Genomic DNA, 20510 nt, shown 5'->3' with positions numbered 1-20510 from the left:
CCCAACGGACAACAGGCAAGGCGAGCTGTGGATGAGAGTGGCACACAAGGGGTCAAGTTCTGTATAATGTCATTTTGTCAATGTCTGTTGAATAGCCAGATGTAGTATGACACCTGTACATTCCAAGTGCACACATAGCACGTATGTGTGTAGCATTACAACTGAACATGTGACACAGCACAACAGACATCCAAGTGATCTTGCTTACAGTCTGTTGCATACACAGCATGCTACCCATGCAACTCTATAGTCCATCTTTTACATAAAAGATGAAATGACTCACCATCATGAAAAGAAGTTGCGGATGAGGTGACCGCGGATATCATCTTCACCCTCCTCGTCACTGGCATCCTGGCCAAGGCCTTCATCCTCAACGGGCGGATGTTCCAGCTCATCAGGATCCAGGTAGAGTGGCACAGCCTTCTCCACTGCCATGTTGTGTAGCATGCAGCACACGGTGAAGATGTCACACACCTTGCGTGGGCTGTATTGGAGGGCTCCGCCTGTCTTGTCCAGGCACCTGAACCGGCTCTTCAGGAGTCCAAAGGTCCGTTCGATCACCTGCCTGGTCTTCACATGAGCATTGTTGTAACGCTGGTCTGCAGCTGTCCTGGGATTGCGTAGCGGAGTCATTAGCCACGGCATGTTTGGATATCCAGCGTCTCCTGCAATTTGACATCATGTACAAGAGTGAATCATGTGATGCAGATCATGAAGTTGTGACATACTGACATACAGAGCTCACAGTGTATACTCACCAACTAGACATGCCCGGTGGTTGTGCAGCTGCAGCATCATCTGTGGTACCGTGCTACGCCTCATGATGAAAGCATCGTGGCACGATCCTGGATAACGTGCACAAACATGTGAGATAATCATGTTGGCAAGACACACCACCAGGGCATTTATCGAGTGGTAGTGTTTCCTGTTGCGATACGCTTGCTCCTGAGCCTGTGGTGGGACAAGAGTAACACGTGTACCATCAATTGCACCAATTACATGTGGCATGCGGCCCAGGGCATAGAATTCCCCCTTGACATCTGTCAACTCTTCTGGAGTAGGGAATGTAATGAATTCATCAAGGTAGAGCAACATTGCTCCCAAAACATCACCCAATACCCGGCTAAACATGGTCTGAGACATCCCTCCCACATCAGCTATGGTAAATTGGAAGGTACCTGTGGCAAAGAAATGGAGGGCTGCCATCACCTTTACCTTGGGTGTCAGTGCAGTTGGATACCTGTGGCGTGGTTGTAGGTGAGCCTCAAGCCTGCCCGTCAGGTCCTTGATCAACTGTCTGCCGAACCGATATCGACGGATGCAGTTGCGCTCCCTCATGGCTTCCAAGTCAGGCAACGGCCTTTCCAGAGGGGGTGCCCTGCAAGACACAATTTTAAGGAAATGTCTACAACTGTCTGACTAAGACTATAACAATGTACATGGCACAAGCAACACTGGTTCAAATAATGTAGACAATTTGGAGTGTGGCGTGGGATACACACTGATGCCAGCTCCCACACACTCCTCCGTGGCGAAGGAAAATACCTGTAGTGTGTGGAATGGATGTGACATGCATACAAACGATCAGATGGAAAGGTCTTAGTGAGCATGACAATGTATCATGTCAGTGAGACACGTCATGTCAATGTCAGTAGGAGGTTGTCTGCACATCCAGACGGCTGACTGCAATACACACACACACCACATGTGCCATCATTTGCACTGTTCAGCCTTAGTCATGTTGCGGTGTGTACTTTCAGTGACAATTACATGACCATCCTCATACAGCATGATAATTACATTTGTCACTGATGGTCTGTGATGCCATCACACATGTGAACGGGTCATTAACACACGTGGCATGGTGTGTGTACATTAGTCACCCTGCCATCACAGCAAGGACACAACATAGATGCTCCTACAGCAGATGCACATAACTTTTAAGGACTAGTTACTTACCTTTTGTAAACCAATATCTGTAAGGAACAGTAGGCAGTAGCAAAGTGTCACATTTCAATACATACATAGCTTAGGACTAATTAGCCTCCCTGGGTGCCATCGATCTGACCAGTGAGTGGTGGCTATCCAGGCCACACCGGAACAAAACCAGTGTTGTAGATTGGCATCCGACAAGGGCGTGGCCACGTTTTGGCCGTACCTACAACGCATACACTGGCAGCTGTTACACAAACATATCCCACAGAGAGTGTGGGTAGCAGGCAAAGATGGATGTCAAGTAGCTAAACATCACTCCCAGAGTCAGGGAGGATGATGACATCTTTGCGTAGTGCCTGTACCTCTTGGATACCCTCTACAGCGTAGCTAACAGGAATGTGTTCTGTGGTTTTGAGGCCTGGATGCAGATGCTTCCTGGGATGGGGTGGTAGGACAGGGAACATGGTCAGTCCGGGTAGGGCAGTGGGGGTCTGACAACGTGCCTATCTACAGACAAACATGCTGCGTGGCTGTACATGCTTGCCAATATACATAGAGTACTTTCATCAAGATAGGCCTGCAGAGGCTCAGCGTAGCGTTAGTGTAGTTGAAGGACCTGAGTGTCAAGTTGGTCCTAACCGCAGCAACAGGGAGATGAAGGGCCATGGTTCCAACCGCCCACATAAACACTACACTGAACGTTGCCCAATCATCCAAATACATCTTTTGAGTTGAGACATCACCTGTGTCTGGCTAGGTGTCCACAACACTCGCATCCCCCAGTCCACCTGTCCTGTGGTCTTGGGACTGACACTCACGTGCCAGTGGGTCTTCATTACCCTCCCAATACTCATTAGCGCCAATTGTAATGAGGTGTGGCCAGCTCATTGATGTTTACATTCCCATGCAGCATTAAGAGCGGTGTTCTGCCACACAGTTACCACAGCGGAGCCGTACAGTGTGTGGTATCGGGGCTAGCACCACCCCAGAATGGCGCCACGGCTGACACCTGGGGGAGATCTGGCAGTGAGGTTGTGAGTTGAACCAGCGGGGACCAGGATGAACATTCCGATCATGTCTGTCACAGCGCTTCTGGGACGTATGCACCGCCTGCGTCCGTCACTCAGCGAGTGATGGCGTCAGGGGCATATCAACAGAGGCGCAACTGCCCCCAGACGGGTACGGTGGGCCAGAAGCTGACGCTGAGTCAGTGGGCGGGGTGAGGGACATCATGGACATGAGGAAGTGCACTTACTCCTCCTGTGTCACATGCAGGGCTGGGACCGTAGGTCGTGGTGCTGGCTACGACGGCTGCAATTCTGATGGAGCCGTGTGGTCGCTGTCACCCTAATCCCATGCAGCATTGCACTTGCATCGTGGTTATTTGTTAATGCAATTACACATCTCTGACTTCTTTTGTTTACCTGACGAGTTTGGCCTGGGGAATGATGTACTAATAAGGGGCTCACATGTCTCCACACCCACACACATGCACTCGTCCTACATCCCAACCATGAGCTATTGTGGTGCTGTGCCAACTGCTGGAGTCTGAGTGGCTTGTGGGACATATCACACCTGGATTCATATGTCTGGTCCCCGCAATTGGAGCAGCTCTTGTTGTTGTGCCTGACGTAAAAAACGTGGAGACACAGACGGTGAGGATCACTCACCAACATGAGGCGTTTTCATTCCTCACAGGCTTTGTAAGTGACATCCCTATTGGCACGGTCTTGAGTATGACAATAAAAGGTAAATGCTCAGAAGTGTTAGTACAATGATTTAGGGTACAAAATGTGTAAGCTTTAACTTAGACCGGACCTGCGTTGGTGTTGAGAAACAAACAGAGGACCTGACGTGTGCACGCAGAGGTGACATATGACTACTCAGATAACGTCATCAGGGCACACACAACGCCAAGGATACTTGCAGAGCCAGAGGATTTACACACCAACACACAAGTGTACGGTATTACGGAAATTGCCATGTCCAGGATGACATGTGGGGATATTCTGAGGTGAGTAATACGTTACTGACCTGTTCATGGCATATGCTAACAGCATGCACAATGTAGCACATGGCACACACATGACGTGGTCACACAGGGTCATGCTGTGCGGCTATGACACCTCTGTGACAGTGGGCATGTTCCTGTCATCATGTGCCAGTTCCCTGTACTGAATTGTGGGCCATTCGAGTGTTCATGTGCCTCGCTACATGTTGCTGACGTTAATCGGGTTGAAATTGTTGAATGCATGTGATGCACATGTGCATCATGATTGATGACATGTTGTGCAAGCTATTCACACATCAACTGAGCCACAGGGTCACAATCCCTGTGCTTCTTCAATGTCTGCCACACCTGGCACATACTGATATATGTGTGCCATGCTGATGTATGCATCCACATCGTTGACATGAGTGTAGACTACATCCCTGCTGTGTGATTTCCTGGTGTAACTCTCCCAATGGTGACATGAAGGTGGACAGGGACGCAGCCTACACAATCGTTCACAATTGTTCACTTGACCATGTCTGACGCAATGTACCCCAATGGTGCGTGCGTGTGTACGCATCGTTTCCCTATCACATTTCGGCTCTACGCGAGCTAAGCGTACCCCAATGGTACGTGCATGTGTCGGCCTCGTTTCCCTATTGCATTTCGGCTCTACGCGACCTAAGCATACCCCATTGGTACGTGCGTGTGTACGCATCGTTTCCCTATCGCATTTCGGCTCTACGCGAGCTAAGCGTACCCCAATGGTACGTGCGTGTGTACGCATCGTTTCCCTATCGCATTTCGGCTCTACGCGAGCTAAGCGTACCCCAATGGTACGGGCGTGTGTACGCATCGTTTCCCTATCGCATTTCGGCTCTACGCGAGCTAAGCGTACCACAATGGTATGTGCATGTGTACGCATCGTTACACCATTCAATGTGTAGCATTGGCAATGGCAATGTCACCCGTACTTGTGTGTGAATTTTAAAAAATGCATAGGGAACAACTAGGGGAACAGTGTACTGTTCAAAATGCAACCAGGTTGTCATGGATACGGAGTGTTTTTAAACTCCTACAGGTGTCCTGGAAGAATCAGTTAGGAAAAAGTATACAATGTTGCGAAAGTTGTTGTTCAGCTCTGGCTCTATTTTCAAACCATGCATATGTGTGTCATGGGCTTAGGTGTGATGTGTTTGGATGGAACATAGGATGCAAATTATGGTGGCCTATCACACACTACTCCTTGGACTCACAGACCCTCTGCAGCACAGATATAAGGCAGCGTGTGGCTGTGGGAGGGCACTTGCCTGCACAACATTGGTGTGCTAACCACAGCTGCTGTCTCTGAATCCTCTGGACCCTGATTAGCTGAACATGGAGAGAGCACCTGCATTCACTGATGGTGAGAACAAGGCCCTGCTGGATGCCCTCCTGCCAAACTTCAGCAAGCTGTATGGGAGACCAGAGGATCAGGTGAGTGATGTGTGCAATACCTTGGAGTGTGCACCTGTTGTGTGTGTGACATCATAGCCACTGTGTAGTAATAGTGGATAGATGCAATGTTGTTGTGAGTGAGTGCCAGGGTTCACAGTGTTGTTAGAAGAGAGTTATTTGTTGTAGTGTGGTGTGTGACAGCATGTCACGTGCTGCATTGCACCCAGATATAGCATATATTGTTCAGTGAGTGCCATGCTCAAAGAGTGTTTTGCAGCCCTTATGTCATCTGTAGATTTTCAATGTCATGCAAAGCAATTGTGTTTGCACACAGGCCACATACTCCTGGACAATGATGCAAATGTGTGTGGCATACGATGCCCTGTTGTCCTCATGTATTTTGTGCACATATGGGTGTCTTGGGAACATGCACCAGGTATACTGATGTTCTGTAACTTTACATTTGTGACAGGTATCTGCCTATGAGAAGGGTGAAATCTGGATGGACATCGCCAGGGCTGTCCGGAGAGAGGGGGGGCCTCGCAGGAGGCTTCGAAACATAAAGAAGAGGTGGCAGGACATCCGGTGCTGGAGCCGCCGCATCGCCCGAGTCCAGCTGAAGCTGGAAGCTCCACGCCGGCATGGCGGCAGCCGCCACCTCACCCACAACATGCTCCGGGTCCTGGAAGTGGTGTTCCCAGACCTCCATAGGCAGTTGCAGGAGGGACAGCAGCACGAAGGGGGAATGTACATGTCTGTTTGTAGTCATGTGTGTGTGAAATGGTACCTGAAGAGCTCTAAGGCATGGTCACACTCCCATAGTTTGAGTGGTGTGGTCAGACAGGCGGTTCATGCATTGGAATTTGATTGTCCCTCTGTCAGCAGCTGCTTCTTTACATGCCTTGCCCTGCTTCACATTAGAGGTTTGCTTTGGCTAATGCTTGTTTTTGACATGTACTCCTATGGTGCAGTGTCTCAGATTGCATCTTCCTTTGCACATCATCATGTTGTAGGGGGGTATGTGACACCTGTTCGTACCTTAAATGTAGCACCACATGTGCACTATGTCTGCCATTCTTCATATTGTGGCACTGTTCTTGAGTCTCAACAAGTGTTTTATGCACAAGTCTGCCTCAGTGGCCTTTGTCCATGGTACACTTTCAAATTATCTTGTGTTAGCTACAGGTGCACAATGTACATGTGCTATATTTTGGGCTTTTGCATACTCACACTGGGCAGTGTGTGTGTGCATATTCTCAACATCTGTTGCATGTTCTTTGTACATAGTATTGATGGTCTGCCACACAATGTGACTTTGGATGTACAAAGCGGTGATGGCAGTGTGAGGTGATGGAAGACTTGTTTCAGGTCCCAGGATGGCATCACATGGCAGTTCGCCCAGGACTTTTCTAATGTGGCACAGAGTGAAAGCGAATCAAACATGACCAGGTCTTGATTTGGGTGGCAGGGTTGGCTAATGAACTGTTATGCATCATCAGCTATCCTGTTGTCAGGCAGTGGATCATGATTGTGTCTCTCATACAAGTATTTTCCTTGCCTATACCTTGTCTCCTACCTTACATTGAGCGTTGTGTCTCTGACATTTGTCCACAAGTAGAATTGTCATTATGCAGAGTTCTGTGTCATGTGACTCATGATGCATGCCATGTTGAGGAATGAGGCCAAATGATTTGCAGCTGATATGTCTGATGTATACAGGTGACTGATATGTTTTCATTCTTCTCCTTGCTCACAGCATCATCATCTGAATCTGGAGGAGACACAGGCGCGGACCAGGCGGAGGGACACACCGACAGTGCCACCTGCTTTGAGGTGTCAGAGGGAGGCAGTGGCACAGAGTGTGAGGAGAGTCTGCAGGCCGGACGACATGTGACTGACACATCTTACCATGCCGACGAATCCGAGACAGACTCTCAGGAGGGGGGGGAATATGCAGCAATGGTCACTCATTCATCTTTGGCTGCCCTTCCCTCCTCCAGTCCCATCTCCAACCTCCCAGTCCTTGGTGTGCCTAGGGTCCGTGCTAGCCCCCGTGTCTCCTTTGTTCCCGGCACCACAGCCCCTGCCCCTGTGTCCCCTGCTGCCCTCAGTGCTGAGACAGTGGACCTACTCCGGCAGATTGCAGTAGGTCAGACATCCATGCTGTCTGTCCTCCATGGACATACACAACTGATGACACAGGTGGTGTCGTTCATGGAGGGCATGTCATCAGCCATGTCTGATCTGCGTCGGAGTGTGGCTGCCATTGAATCAACACTGACGGCACCTCTCTGCACCCAGCAGCATCTGTCCCCCCCTCCTTCAGAGCCATCCACCTCTGCCTCTCACATACCTACACAGCATACACGCACACGCCACAGGTCAGACACACCCAGCGCACACACACAGCATAAGAAGCTCAAAGCTCCACGCACACAGTCTCAAGGGCAAGTAGGCACACCCACAGGGAGAGGGGAGACACCTCACACACGCATCCACACACCCAGTAGGACAGACTCACAGCCCTGTACCTCCACCCCCAATGTGTCCCCGGGTTCAGGTGGTAGTTTTTCCGCCCTGGCTGAGGTGTGCAGCCAGGTTTTTGAATCTACTTTCGGCGATGCCCCAACCAGTGTGGATGAATCCACTACACCTGCATCCACTCCACCTGTCCTTCCCTCTCCTGTCCATGCGGTGCCGGAGGATTCCACAGATGGTGCCCCGATAGTCAGCACAGCTGATTAAACGCCATGTGCAGGCAGGTTTGGGTGAGATGACACCCATGGAGGCACAAACTGTTGCAGAGACTCTATTGGACTGGCCATTGGCCTTTAATGAGCGAGGACTCTCATTTGCTTTTCTTTTGTGATTCCGCTGAATAAAGCTAATTTTTTCCTTTTCAGATTTGTAGTTTGTGTGATGATGTCTGTGACTGCTGGGTGCCTGGGAGCTGGTGTGATGTTCACATTTAGGTCTACTAAAATGTGTCTATCTCCTGAGGGTAATGAGGTTGACAATGGTATGTTTTTGATGTACAAGCTGGGCAGTGGTGGGCACTCTGATGCTGGGCAGTGGTGGGCACTCTGATGCTGGGAAGTGGTGGGCACTCTGATGCTGGGCAGTGGTGGGCACTCTGATGCTGGGCAGTGGTGGGCACTCTGATGCTGGGCAGTGGTGGGCACTCTGATGCTGGGCAGTGGTGGGCACTCTGATGCTGGGCAGTGGTGGGCACTCTGATGCTGGGCAGTGGTGGGAAGTGGTGGGCACTCTGATGCTGGGAAGTGGTGGGCACTCTGATGCTGGGCAGTGGTGGGCACTCTGATGCTGGGCAGTGGTGGGCACTCTGATGCTGGGCAGTGGTGGGCACTCTGATGCTGGGCAGTGGTGGGCAGTGGTGGGCACTCTGATGCTGGGCAGTGGGGGGAAGTGGTGGATGTGTTTACTTTACACCAGTTGGACAAACGTTGATATAGCAGTCGTATGTCCCATACGTCTATTGCACTGGTGATGTGCGGTGACTTACCATACCCCGTGGTCGATGACGTAGGTGCGGCCTGTCACCGTATTACACTAGTGTTGTGCGGTGACGTTCCGTACCCCAAGCTGGATGACGTACATGCGGCACGTATTACACTGGTGTTGTGCGGTGACGTACCGTACCCCGAGCTGGATGACGTACATGCGGCACGTATAACACTGGTGGAGTGCGGTGACGTACCGTACCCCGAAGTCGATGACGTAGGTGCGGTACGTCTCCGTATTACACTGGTGTTGTGCGGTGACGTACCGTACCCCGAGCTGGATGACGTACATGCGGCACGTATAACACTGGTGGAGTGCGGTGACGTACCGTACCCCGAAGTCGATGACGTAGGTGCGGTACGTCTCCGTATTACACTGGTGTTGTGCGGTGACGTACCGTACCCCGAGCTGGATGACGTACATGCGGCACGTATAACACTGGTGGAGTGCGGTGACGTACCGTACCCCGAAGTCGATGACGTAGGTGCGGTACGTCTCCGTATTACACTGGTGTTGTGCGGTGACGTACCGTACCCCCAGCTGGATGACGTACATGCGGCACGTATAACACTGGTGGAGTGCGGTGACGTACCCTACCCCGAAGTCGATGACGTAGGTGCGGTACGTCTCCGTATTACACTGGTGTTGTGCGGTGACGTACCGTACCCCGAGCTGGATGATGTACATGCGGCACGTATAACACTGGTGGAGTGCGGTGATGTACCGTACCCCGAAGTCGATGACGTAGGTGCGGTACGTCTCCGTATTACACTGGTGTTGTGCGGTAATGTACCGTACCCCGAGCTGGATGACGTACATGCGGCACGTATAACACTGTGGAGTGCGGTGACGTACCGTACCCCGAAGTCGATGACGTAGGTGCGGTACGCCTCAATATTACACTGGTGTTGTGCGGTGACGTACCGTACCCCGAGCTGGATGACGTACATGCGGCACGTATAACACTGGTGGAGTGCGGTGACGTACCGTACCCCGAAGTCGATGACGTAGGTGCGGTACGTCTCCGTATTACACTGGTGTTGTGCGGTGACGTACCGTACCCCGAGCTGGATGACGTACATACGGCACGTATAACACTGGTGGAGTGCGGTGACGTACCGTACCCCGAAGTCGATGACGTAGGTGCGGTACGTCTCCGTATTACACTGGTGTTGTGCGGTGACGTACCGTACCCCGAGCTGGATGACGTACATGCGGCACGTATAACACTGGTGGAGTGCGGTGACGTACCGTACCCCGAAGTCGATGACGTAGGTGCGGTACGTCTCCGTATTACACTGGTGTTGTGCGGTGACGTACCGTACCCCGAGCTGGATGACGTACATGCGGCACGTATAACACTGGTGGAGTGCGGTGACGTACCGTACCCCGAAGTCGATGACGTAGGTGCGGTACGTCTCCGTATTACACTGGTGTTGTGCGGTGACGTACAGTACCCCGAGCTGGATGACGTACATGCGGCACGTATAACACTGGTGGAGTGCGGTGACGTACCGTACCCCGAAGTCGATGACGTAGGTGTGGTATGTCTCCGTATTACACTGGTGTTGTGCGGTGACGTACCGTACCCCGAGCTGGATGACGTACATGCGGCACGTATAGCACTGGTGGAGTGCGGTGACGTACCGTACCCCGATGTCGATGAGGTAGGTGCGGTACGTCTCCGTATTACACTGGTGAAGTGCGGGAGTGTGTGGTGCAACGTACCCAGACATGACAGTCGTGCAATGGAGATGTGCCCGTGTGGCAACACGTTCAGGTATGTTGGAGTTAGTTGTACTCACCTTCTGCGCCGTCGTCGGTTTCCAAATACGAGGTGGTGGGCGTACAGGATAGGGATGACACGGACGATGGCGTTCATGTCCTGCTTGTCGTGTACCGGGTGCCGGTTTTGCCGGAGTGTGGGTTTACGGTAGTTTAGAGCTCTCGTAGCAAGAGAGCCGTAGGGAGTGTGTTCAACACGGATCGTACTTCCTGGGTCGGAAGGCGCGGTCTATTTACGTACGGACGCTGCGTGGTGCGTCAGCCGACTGCAATTCGTATGGATTTCCGATTTGTACGGTGTTTTTTACGAGTCGTACGGAGTGACGCTTTAATTTGTGATCGTACTTGCTGAATCATACGGGGACGCCTACAGGTGCGATTCGTATGGGGAAAAACGCTCCGAACAGCAATTCGGAGCGCTTTTTACCGGATCGGAATCGACACCAAAATAAGAAAAAAAAGAACATAATTAATATCATGAAATATGTAAGAAATACTTACAATTATGTCATTTTGGAACAATATACTGATACTTTAAGAAAAAGATTATAAAAAATTTATACGGATAAAAATACACATAAAATATATCTGAAAATAACATAAATATTCTTTTATAACACAATATATATAATTTAACATGTGGAAAAAAATTATCAAAATATGTTATTAAATATAATCTTTTGCACAGAAATTTTAAACATTTAGAATAAAATTATTATTTACAAGTAATATTTTTTCAAAAATTCATTATCAAAAAAAAATTGTATATTAAAAATACTAAATGATCAAATATATTATATATAGTGTAAATCACAAATAATATGTGGACACATTTATTTATAATCAGTGTCCAACACCTACTCTGATATATGTCTGACTGGAGTTGGAATAGTAAATTATAATGGGAAACAAGCTTTACAACGCAACTTTTACAACGTACTACCATTACAACAAAAATTTTACTACACAAAAACAATTACAACGCATGTATTTACAACGCATGTTTTTACTACGTAGGTACCTTTACAACGCATAACATTACAACTTAAGTATTGGTAAGTATATAATTCTATTTTAAATGTAATATGTTTGGGTTTTTTTAAAGGGGTATTTTTAGGGTTCTGGGTCAGTTTGGGGTTTTTGGGTAAAGGGGTATTTTTAGGGTTCAGGGTTAGTTTTTAGTTTTTGGGTGAAGGGGTATTTTTTGGGTTCAGGGTCAGTTTTCAGTTTTTGGGTAAAGGGGTATTTTTAGAGTTCAGGGTCAGTTTTTAGTTTTTGGGTAAAGGGGTTATTTTTAGGTTTCAGTGTCAGTTTGTAGTTTTTGGGTAAAGGGGTATTTTTAGTGTTCAGGGTCAGTTTTCTGTTTTTGGCTAAAGGGGTATTTTTAGGGTTCAGGGTCAGTTTTTAGTTTTTGGGTAAAGGGGTATTTTTAGGGGTCAGGGTCAGTTTTCAGTTTTTGGGTAAAGGGATATTTTTAGGGTTCAGGGTCAGTTTTCAGTTTTTGGGTAAAGGGGTATTTTTAGGGATCAGGGTCAGTTTTTAGTTTTTGGGTAAGGGGTATTTTTAGGGGTCAGGGTCAGTTTTCAGTTTTTGGGTAAAGGGATATTTTTAGGGTTCAGGGTCAGTTTTCAGTTTTTGGGTAAAGGGGTATTTTTAGGGGTCAGGGTCAGTTTTTGGGTAAAGGGGTATTTTTAGGGTTCAGGGTCAGTTTTCAGTTTTTGGGTAAAGTGATATTTTTAGGGTTCTGGGTCAGTTTTCAGTTTTTGGGTAAAGGGGTATTTGTAGGGTTCAGGGTCAGTTTTTAGTTTTTGGGTAAAGGGCTATTTTTAGGGTTCAGGGTCAGTTTTTTGTTTTTGGCTAAAGGGGTATTTTAAGGGTTCAGGGTCAGTTTGGGGTTTTTGGCTAAAGGGGTATTTTTAGGGTTCAGGCAAGGTTAGTTTTGGGTTTTTGGGTTATGGGAACAGGGTAAAAATGACATTAAATTACATTAAATAATTTTGATTAAATTTAATTACATTACATTAAATTAAATTATATTAATTTCAATTACATGCGTTGTAATGGTTTTTGTTTTTGAAATATTTTGTTGTAAAGGTATGCGTTGTAAAAGTATGCGTTGTAACGTAATACATCTATTATAATTGGTCAGTGTCCAGCACCTTCCCTGATATTTGTCTGACTGGAGTTGGAATAGTAAATTATAATTGGTCAGTGTTCAGCACCTTCCCTGATATTTGTCTGACTGGACTATGAATAGTAAAATATAATTGGTCAGTGTTCAGCACCCTCACAGAAAAATTTACATGACTGTGTTATAATCTTAGGAAAATAAGTACACATGGATGTTTTTAAAAATTTTATTGTCAATTTGTTTTTATAACATGTACAGTACAATAGTCAAAACAATTAATATTCTATATAAGTAGTTAGGAAAAAAGGATGTGTTCATTTACATTTATTGTAATTTATAAATGTACATTTTTTACACATATCTTTTGTACTGTATTTATACAAATCATAATCATTTGTAACATATTTATATTTGGGTGACAAATTGTAATATTGAGAACAAATTATAATCATTTTTATTCACAGACTGTTTATTATTAATGTAATAATGTTAATATATTATATATTAATATTATTAACCACTTCAGCGCTAATGACAAGGGTAACTCGTCATGGACTTTCCATTGATTTCAATGGAAAGTCAATGGAAGCTCATCAGGTGCCTTAGCAGCCAAGTGGTTAAATATACATGTTTGATATATAGATTATTATTAAAAAAAATACAACAGTCAATATATGTTTTAAAGATGTTATACAAAAAACATTGTAAAATACTTTGATAGATATTACATACAATGTTTTTAATAAACAATGAACATTTATTTATTCTTGTTATATATATACAAATATTTAGGAGAAAAACATTATTCCCAATACTATATGAAATATTAAAACAATGACTTAGTTGGATATAATGTTTAAAAATAAATGTTTTTAATTTACATACATTGTTGGGATAATTAATAATAATAATTAATATATTATATTAATGATTAAAATTAATTTACAATTTTACAATAATTATAACATTTGTTACAAAATAAATATATACATTCTGAAAATAGTAATTAAATTTTAGAGTTGTCATAGTATTTATTTCCAATGATGTATTTAAATTATATTATTAATATAATTAAATAACAATAATTATTTATTTATACTATTAATTTACAAATGAAATAAATTGCTACATTTACTTTAATAAAGGAATTTTTTTAATAATAAATATCATTTAACATTAAACATTTAAAAGATATGTATTATAAAGTTTATATATTTTAAGTAATATTAATATTAAATAATATTCTATAACTATTATTTAATATTAATTAAAAACGGATATCTAAACTAAATAAATGGTCATTAGTGTTACACATTTTTATTAGAAATTATAAGTTTATGTATGTAATTTATTTCTTATTAGAACATTGTATTTATTATTTTTACCTTTCTAATATACTTTAAGGGGACTACTTTTTGACAGCGTAAGGTTATTTTGCTTCATTCAGGACTGGAGAAGAGAGCGGTTGGAAGCTGCTTCGCGTTGAGAAAGGTAAGGGGAATTTTAACTAATATTTCGTAGAGAGTAGTAGTGTTTGAGACTATATTCGACGTTTTTAGAGTTATTGTATGTATGTAGTCGTCGTTTTGGTATGTTTTAGGTGAAACTTCGTATTTACCGAGGCGTCGTGTATGTTAGAGGCCTAGTGTTTTTTTATGCTTAGGATATGTGTTTGAACATGTTTTACATAAATTTTAATGTGTATTTTGGAATCTTTGGGTGTTTGTGTGGGTGGGTTACTTAATGTATGTTTTTTTACAGGTACCGGAACTTCGCAGTATTATTCCATGGAAGGATGCGGTTTTTTTTTGGGAGATAAGATTGTATTACAAATGAATGTAATATTTTAACATCTATCTCCTTTTTTCGTGATTTCCTGGAGCGATTTTTAATCTTTTACACGATTTTTCGGGTTTTTATGGTTGTTGATTTGGAATGGATTACGATAACATAGTGCTTTTTTTTTTAACTAAGTGTGTGTATGTTCATTTTGAAATGATTTTTACACACTTTGTTTACTCCACGTTTACTGGAGCGATTTTTTTAATCTTTTACTAATTTTCGGGATATTTGTAGGGTGTCGCATTGCATTGGGAGAAGAATATGCGTAAGTTAATTTTTACAAGGTGTGTGTATATCACTTTAAATAATAAAGTGTCCACACTTGTATTATCGGGATTTCCTGGAGCCTTTTTCACAAATTTTTTATTATTTTCGGGTTTTTTAGGGTTTCTGGAATTGGATTTGTACTGGATTGTAAGGTATTGTATGGATTATACGTGGCTGGATGACCTCTTCTTCTGCTACATAAATTGTAACTTTGTCACATTTATTTTATTTGGGTGGGAAATGTCGATTTAAATGTCATTGCAATGTTTAATATTATAAATATTGCATATTTGTTAAATAAATCTTTTTTATTGCAGCTGCTAAACTATGGAACAGTCTGCCCATCGATATCCGCCAAACTTCCCATCTCCTCCCTTTCAGGAAACGCATCAAGACCTGGCTTTTTCCTTAAACCCTTCCCCATTGCCCTCGTTCTGACTTTCCTCAGTTAAGAGTTTTCTCTAGCGCCAGGAAACCTGCAAGGTGTCAGCAGCACTTTACAAATTCTTTAAATAAATAATAAATTATAATTTAACACATTTATTTAACAAATGTGTATTATTTATGATTAAATGAAAATTGTTATTGATTGCACAATTTATGAAATTATCAGAAGTTTTTGTTAGTTTTGGTATGATACATTATAGTAGGCTTTTAGCTATCAGTGATAGGTATTCTAAACCTCTGGTTGAAGGATATAGAGTCACTTGGCTTTGCAGGAGTCTGAACATTTGTTTTGTTTGTTTTGTTAGTTTAGGGCCAATTTGTGTAACAGATTGTTCTATCCTTAGTTCTTGGTAGCTTTGTTCTTTTTTTAAAGATTGTATTAGATTTAGGAAGGTGGGTTTGGCTCTGTTAGTGGTAGCTTGGAATGCATTGTGCCATCCTTCCATTCTGTCTGTTATTTGTTTTTGCCTCTTGGTTTAATGTACTTAGATATACATTCCACCAAGGTATGTGGAATTTAGGTTGGCGTCGGTGCCCAGATCCAAGTAACCTTCCCACCCAAGTATCCTCAAAATAGTCCAGTAGTGGGGCTAGTTTGTCTTCATACTTTTTGTAGTATGTGCTGTTAATAAGTAAGTCATAGTGTTCCGCTACATCAGTAACTGGAACATAGCCTAGTGCTATTAATTTTTTAACTTGATATGCAAAGTTGCTATCAGTTGAATATTGAATGCTTAACGTTGATTTTTGGGGATGTCTCCATATACTTTGGTTAAAGTGATAGTAGCAACCTTGGATAGCTGTGTGGGGAAATGTTTTCAAAATGCTATTGATCATAGCAATTTCGAAATCAATAATTATTTTTTGGGGAAATAATTATTGATTTCATTTTTGATAACATTTAATAATTCTATATATGTATTTTGTTGTTTGTTAGGTAACAAACAGTAAATGAAAGGGATATTGTAGTGATGATATAATCCATGAATGGTATATAGTTGATAAAATGGTTTGGGACATGGTTTAAAAGTCCCATCCATCATCCATTGGTCGCATTCTTGGATTTTTCTTAAATTTGTTGCTGTTGCAAACATGATAATTCTGTTGGTGGGGCTTTCATTGTCAAAAAGTAAAAAATTATCATTACTGTGTGTTACGCTCATTTCTGGGGAAATTATTATTTCTTCAAAAGATGTAGGGTTAGATTGAGTAGTAGTAGTTAATCTTTTAGTGCGTGCTATTGTGCGTTTAAGGGAGTCAATTGAGGGTAGCTGCCCTGAAGCATGGGCAGGAATTTTTAACAGTTCTTCTTTTAGGATTTGTGTGGTAGGTTTGTCACTCCCTGTGCTAGCTGTTTTTATAGTTTCTAAAGCATCCCTTATCTCTATCTCTGTGACATTGGGGGGGTGATTATGTTCTCTGGTAGATAATACATTTGTGTCTTCAGTAGTAGCCCTACCATAGCATTTGTTAGAATAGTATTTGGTACATTTCCAGAATACTTTTCTTCCTGTTTGTCTTTCTTGATTATAAACATACCCCATATAACATAACAACAATTTATTTTTCTGTGACATAACAAATTCTGCACCTTCAGTCATTTTGTATTAATTGTTCTAGGAAAGATTAGAAAGAAACATGTTTAAATGTAAAATATTATTGGTAGTGTTTTACACATTTATATTTCACTGTTTATACTTACAGTTAGTAAATCTGGTGTTGAAAAATTCTGAAACTGTTATGTTCAATTTATTTCTAGTATGTTCTTCTTGTTTTCCTGTTGGTAGGCGAAGTAAAAAATTATAAGCCATTTTTTAAAAATGTTTCTATTTTTTTTTGGAGAAAGCAGTATTATATTTAGCATTTTAGGCAATTTTAGGACATTATTAGAGATACTTACTTTTTAAAATTGATCACTGTTTGTCTTTGGTGGAGTAGATGAAGGATGTAATGTGATTATCTGTAGAGAAGATATAATAGACAAGAAATGATTATTAATACATAGATTTATAAGTTTTGGGACTTTGAGGAAGTTAATAAATATATTTACTTGTTTTAATTCTGTAGTGTTAGCTTAAGGTAGAGGAGATGTCGGATGTTTTCTGAATATCTGTAGAGAAGATAGAAGAAAAAACAAATGGTGTTTAGAATATAGCTTTAACTTTTTAGGGCCTTTGAGGAATTTTACACATATACTTACTTTTTTAAATTGTGTAGTCTTTGCCTTTAGTCTAGTAGATGTAGGATGTGTTTAGAATATCTGTAAGGAATATAGAATAAACAAGAAATGGTTTTTAGAAAATAGTTATAGTATTTTTGTGCCTTTTAGAACTGTACACATATACTTACTTGTTTAAATTGTGTAGGGCCCGATTCACAGAACTAACTTAAGACGAAATCCTAAACTTACTACCATTTTGGTATTCACAGAAGGCACTTACTCATTTTGGTATTCACAGAATGCACTTACTCATTTCGGTATTCACAGAAGTTAGGAGTCCTAACTTTAGGACTCTTAAATGCCTTCTGTGAATACCGAAAGTCTTAAAGTTAGGATTTTTCTCAATTTAGTAGTAGTAAAGTTGACTCCTAACTTTAGGACTCCTAAATGCCTTCTGTGAATGCCGAAAGTCTTAAAATTAGGATGTTTCTCAATTTAGTAGTAGTAAAGTTAGGACTCCTAACTTTTGGACTCCTAAATGCCTTCTGTGAATACAGAAAGTCTTAAAATTGGGTTTTTTCTCAATTTAGTAGTAGTAAAGTTAGGACTCCTTACTTTAGAACTCCTAAATGCCTGCTGTGAATACCGAAAGTCTTAAAATTAGGATTTTTCTCAATTTAGTAGTAGTAAAGTTAGGACTCCTAACTTTCGGACTCCTAAATGCCTTCTGTGAATACCAAAAGTCTTAAAATTTGGATTTTTCTGAACTTTACTACTACTAAACTGAGAAAAATCCTAATTTAAATACTTTCGGTATTCACAGAAGGCATTTAGGAGTCCGAAACTTAGGAGTCCTAACTTTACTACTACTAAATTGAGAAAAATCCTAATTTTAAGACTTTCGGTATTCACAGCAGGCATTTAGGAGTTCTAAAGTAAGGAGTCCTAACTTTACTACCACTAAACTGAGAAAAAAAAACATTTTAAGACTTAAGGTATTCACAGAAGGCATTTAGGAGTCCAAAATTTAGGAGTCCTAACTTTACTACTACTAAATTGAGAAAAATCCTAATTTTAAGACTTTCGGTATTCACAGAAGGCATTTAGGAGTCCTAAAGTTAGGAGTCTTAACTTTACTACTACTAAATTGAGAAAAATCCTAACTTTAAGACTTTCGGTATTCACAGAAGGCATTTAAGAGTCCTAAAGTTAGGACTCCTAACTTCTGTGAATACCGAAATGAGTAAGTGCATTCTGTGAATACCAAAATGAGTAAGTGCCTTCTGTGAATACCAAAATGGTAGTAAGTTTAGGATTTTGTCTTAAGTTAGTTCTGTGAATCGGGCCCGTAGTCTTTATATTTCGTTGAGTAGAATGCGGATGTTATCAGAAGTTCTGTTTAGAAGATAGAATAAATAAAGAAAGGATATTAGAAAATAGTTAATAAGAACAGCAGTTGGTGTATTAGACAACATTTACATATACTTACAAATAGTATTTAGTGGTAAATCACTAGGAGCACATATTTTGATGTGTTTAGGAGATGTCTATAAATCAAATGTTAAAAGAGAAAAATAAATGTAATTTAAACTGTTAGGAGAAATACATACAATTTTAGCCTAGTACTTGTGTATTATAATAATTAATTTTCACTTACTTGATTAATTTTGTAGCAATCTTGAATAGTAATCTCGATTTATCAGGAACAAGTTGATCAAAGAGTTGCCTTCTGTTTTCTATAGCTTGTGCAGCAAGAAATGGTAGTAGGCATGTACTCCTTTTATAGTGTGTATTTTTTGTGTTCTCTAATGTCATTGGATGTTTTAAGAAAGAGAGCATTTTATTGGGTACTTTGAATTTTTTCACAATTAATTTTTGTAGTGTTAGGGTTATTTAGGTTACAAACGATATATTTGTATTCGATATATTTTTTGTCTATATTATTGAAGTCGATATTTTATAGACTTGATATTATTTACTCGATATTTTTGTAGTTACTTAAATAAGTATATAAACTCGATATTTTTGTAGTCGATAATTAGTCAACGATATTTTGGCAACTCGATATTTTGCCCGTCGATAATATTTCAGTGATCCCCGGCAAACACATAAACAGGAATGTCAGGTCCATCCCCCAGATAAGTGCAGCGACACCACAATAGTCCGGGGAATTGACCTCAATAAAGCACACATGGCTAGAGGGGTGCGGGCATTCCCAAAGCACCATGAAGTCAGATGCTACATGGAGTTAGGAACACACAGCCAATAAGGACACAGCACACACAGTACACACAGTGATCACACGTCCCTCATGCCAGACATCGGGACACATTACTCACTGGCCCACATTGTGTCCATGCTAGTGCAAAGCCCTCCTGCATTTGTTATTGAGGACCTTTATTTACAATTCCACGGACAAGGCCTGCATTCTTTTACCAAAAAAGGATAGCTGGATGTACTTTTATGACACCCAAACCTGTAGAAAAATCTCTCAGATTGTCTGTACTTTGAGACAGTCCTCAGGCCCATTTCTGTAAGCTGTACTCCCAGCCGAAGTGTTTAATTAAACCAACTGTTGCTGTTTTACCAAACGCCTCTTGTTATTTGTTTTTCAAGGCAAATTCATATTTGAGCAACATTTTGGTCAGCCAGATAGGAAAGATTGGTACAGCGAGCTGGACTGCTGCCACAGGAAATGGACCCTGCCTGGATGGATTCACACCTGCGCAGCAAGGAAGGTGAGCGGATGCTGCAAATGATTGGAAGTTCTAAATCTATGGGGTGGAAGTCCATCCTGAAGCTGCCGTCAAAGGTGAGAGACCACATCTGATTCTTAGTCCCCAACATTTGGCGTGTGGTAAACTAGGAAGAAGCACAAAAATGTAACCTGAGCACCCTGCCACTGACTGAAATCTGGCATGTTATCTAACTAAAACACATGGAAACCAGGTTCTAAACACAGGGAAAAAACACTGAACAAGTATTGACAC

Source organism: Lissotriton helveticus, chromosome 2_1 (genome assembly GCF_964261635.1).
Source record: "Lissotriton helveticus chromosome 2_1, aLisHel1.1, whole genome shotgun sequence".
NCBI lineage: Eukaryota > Metazoa > Chordata > Amphibia > Caudata > Salamandridae > Lissotriton > Lissotriton helveticus.
This window is presented reverse-complemented; position numbering follows the sequence as displayed.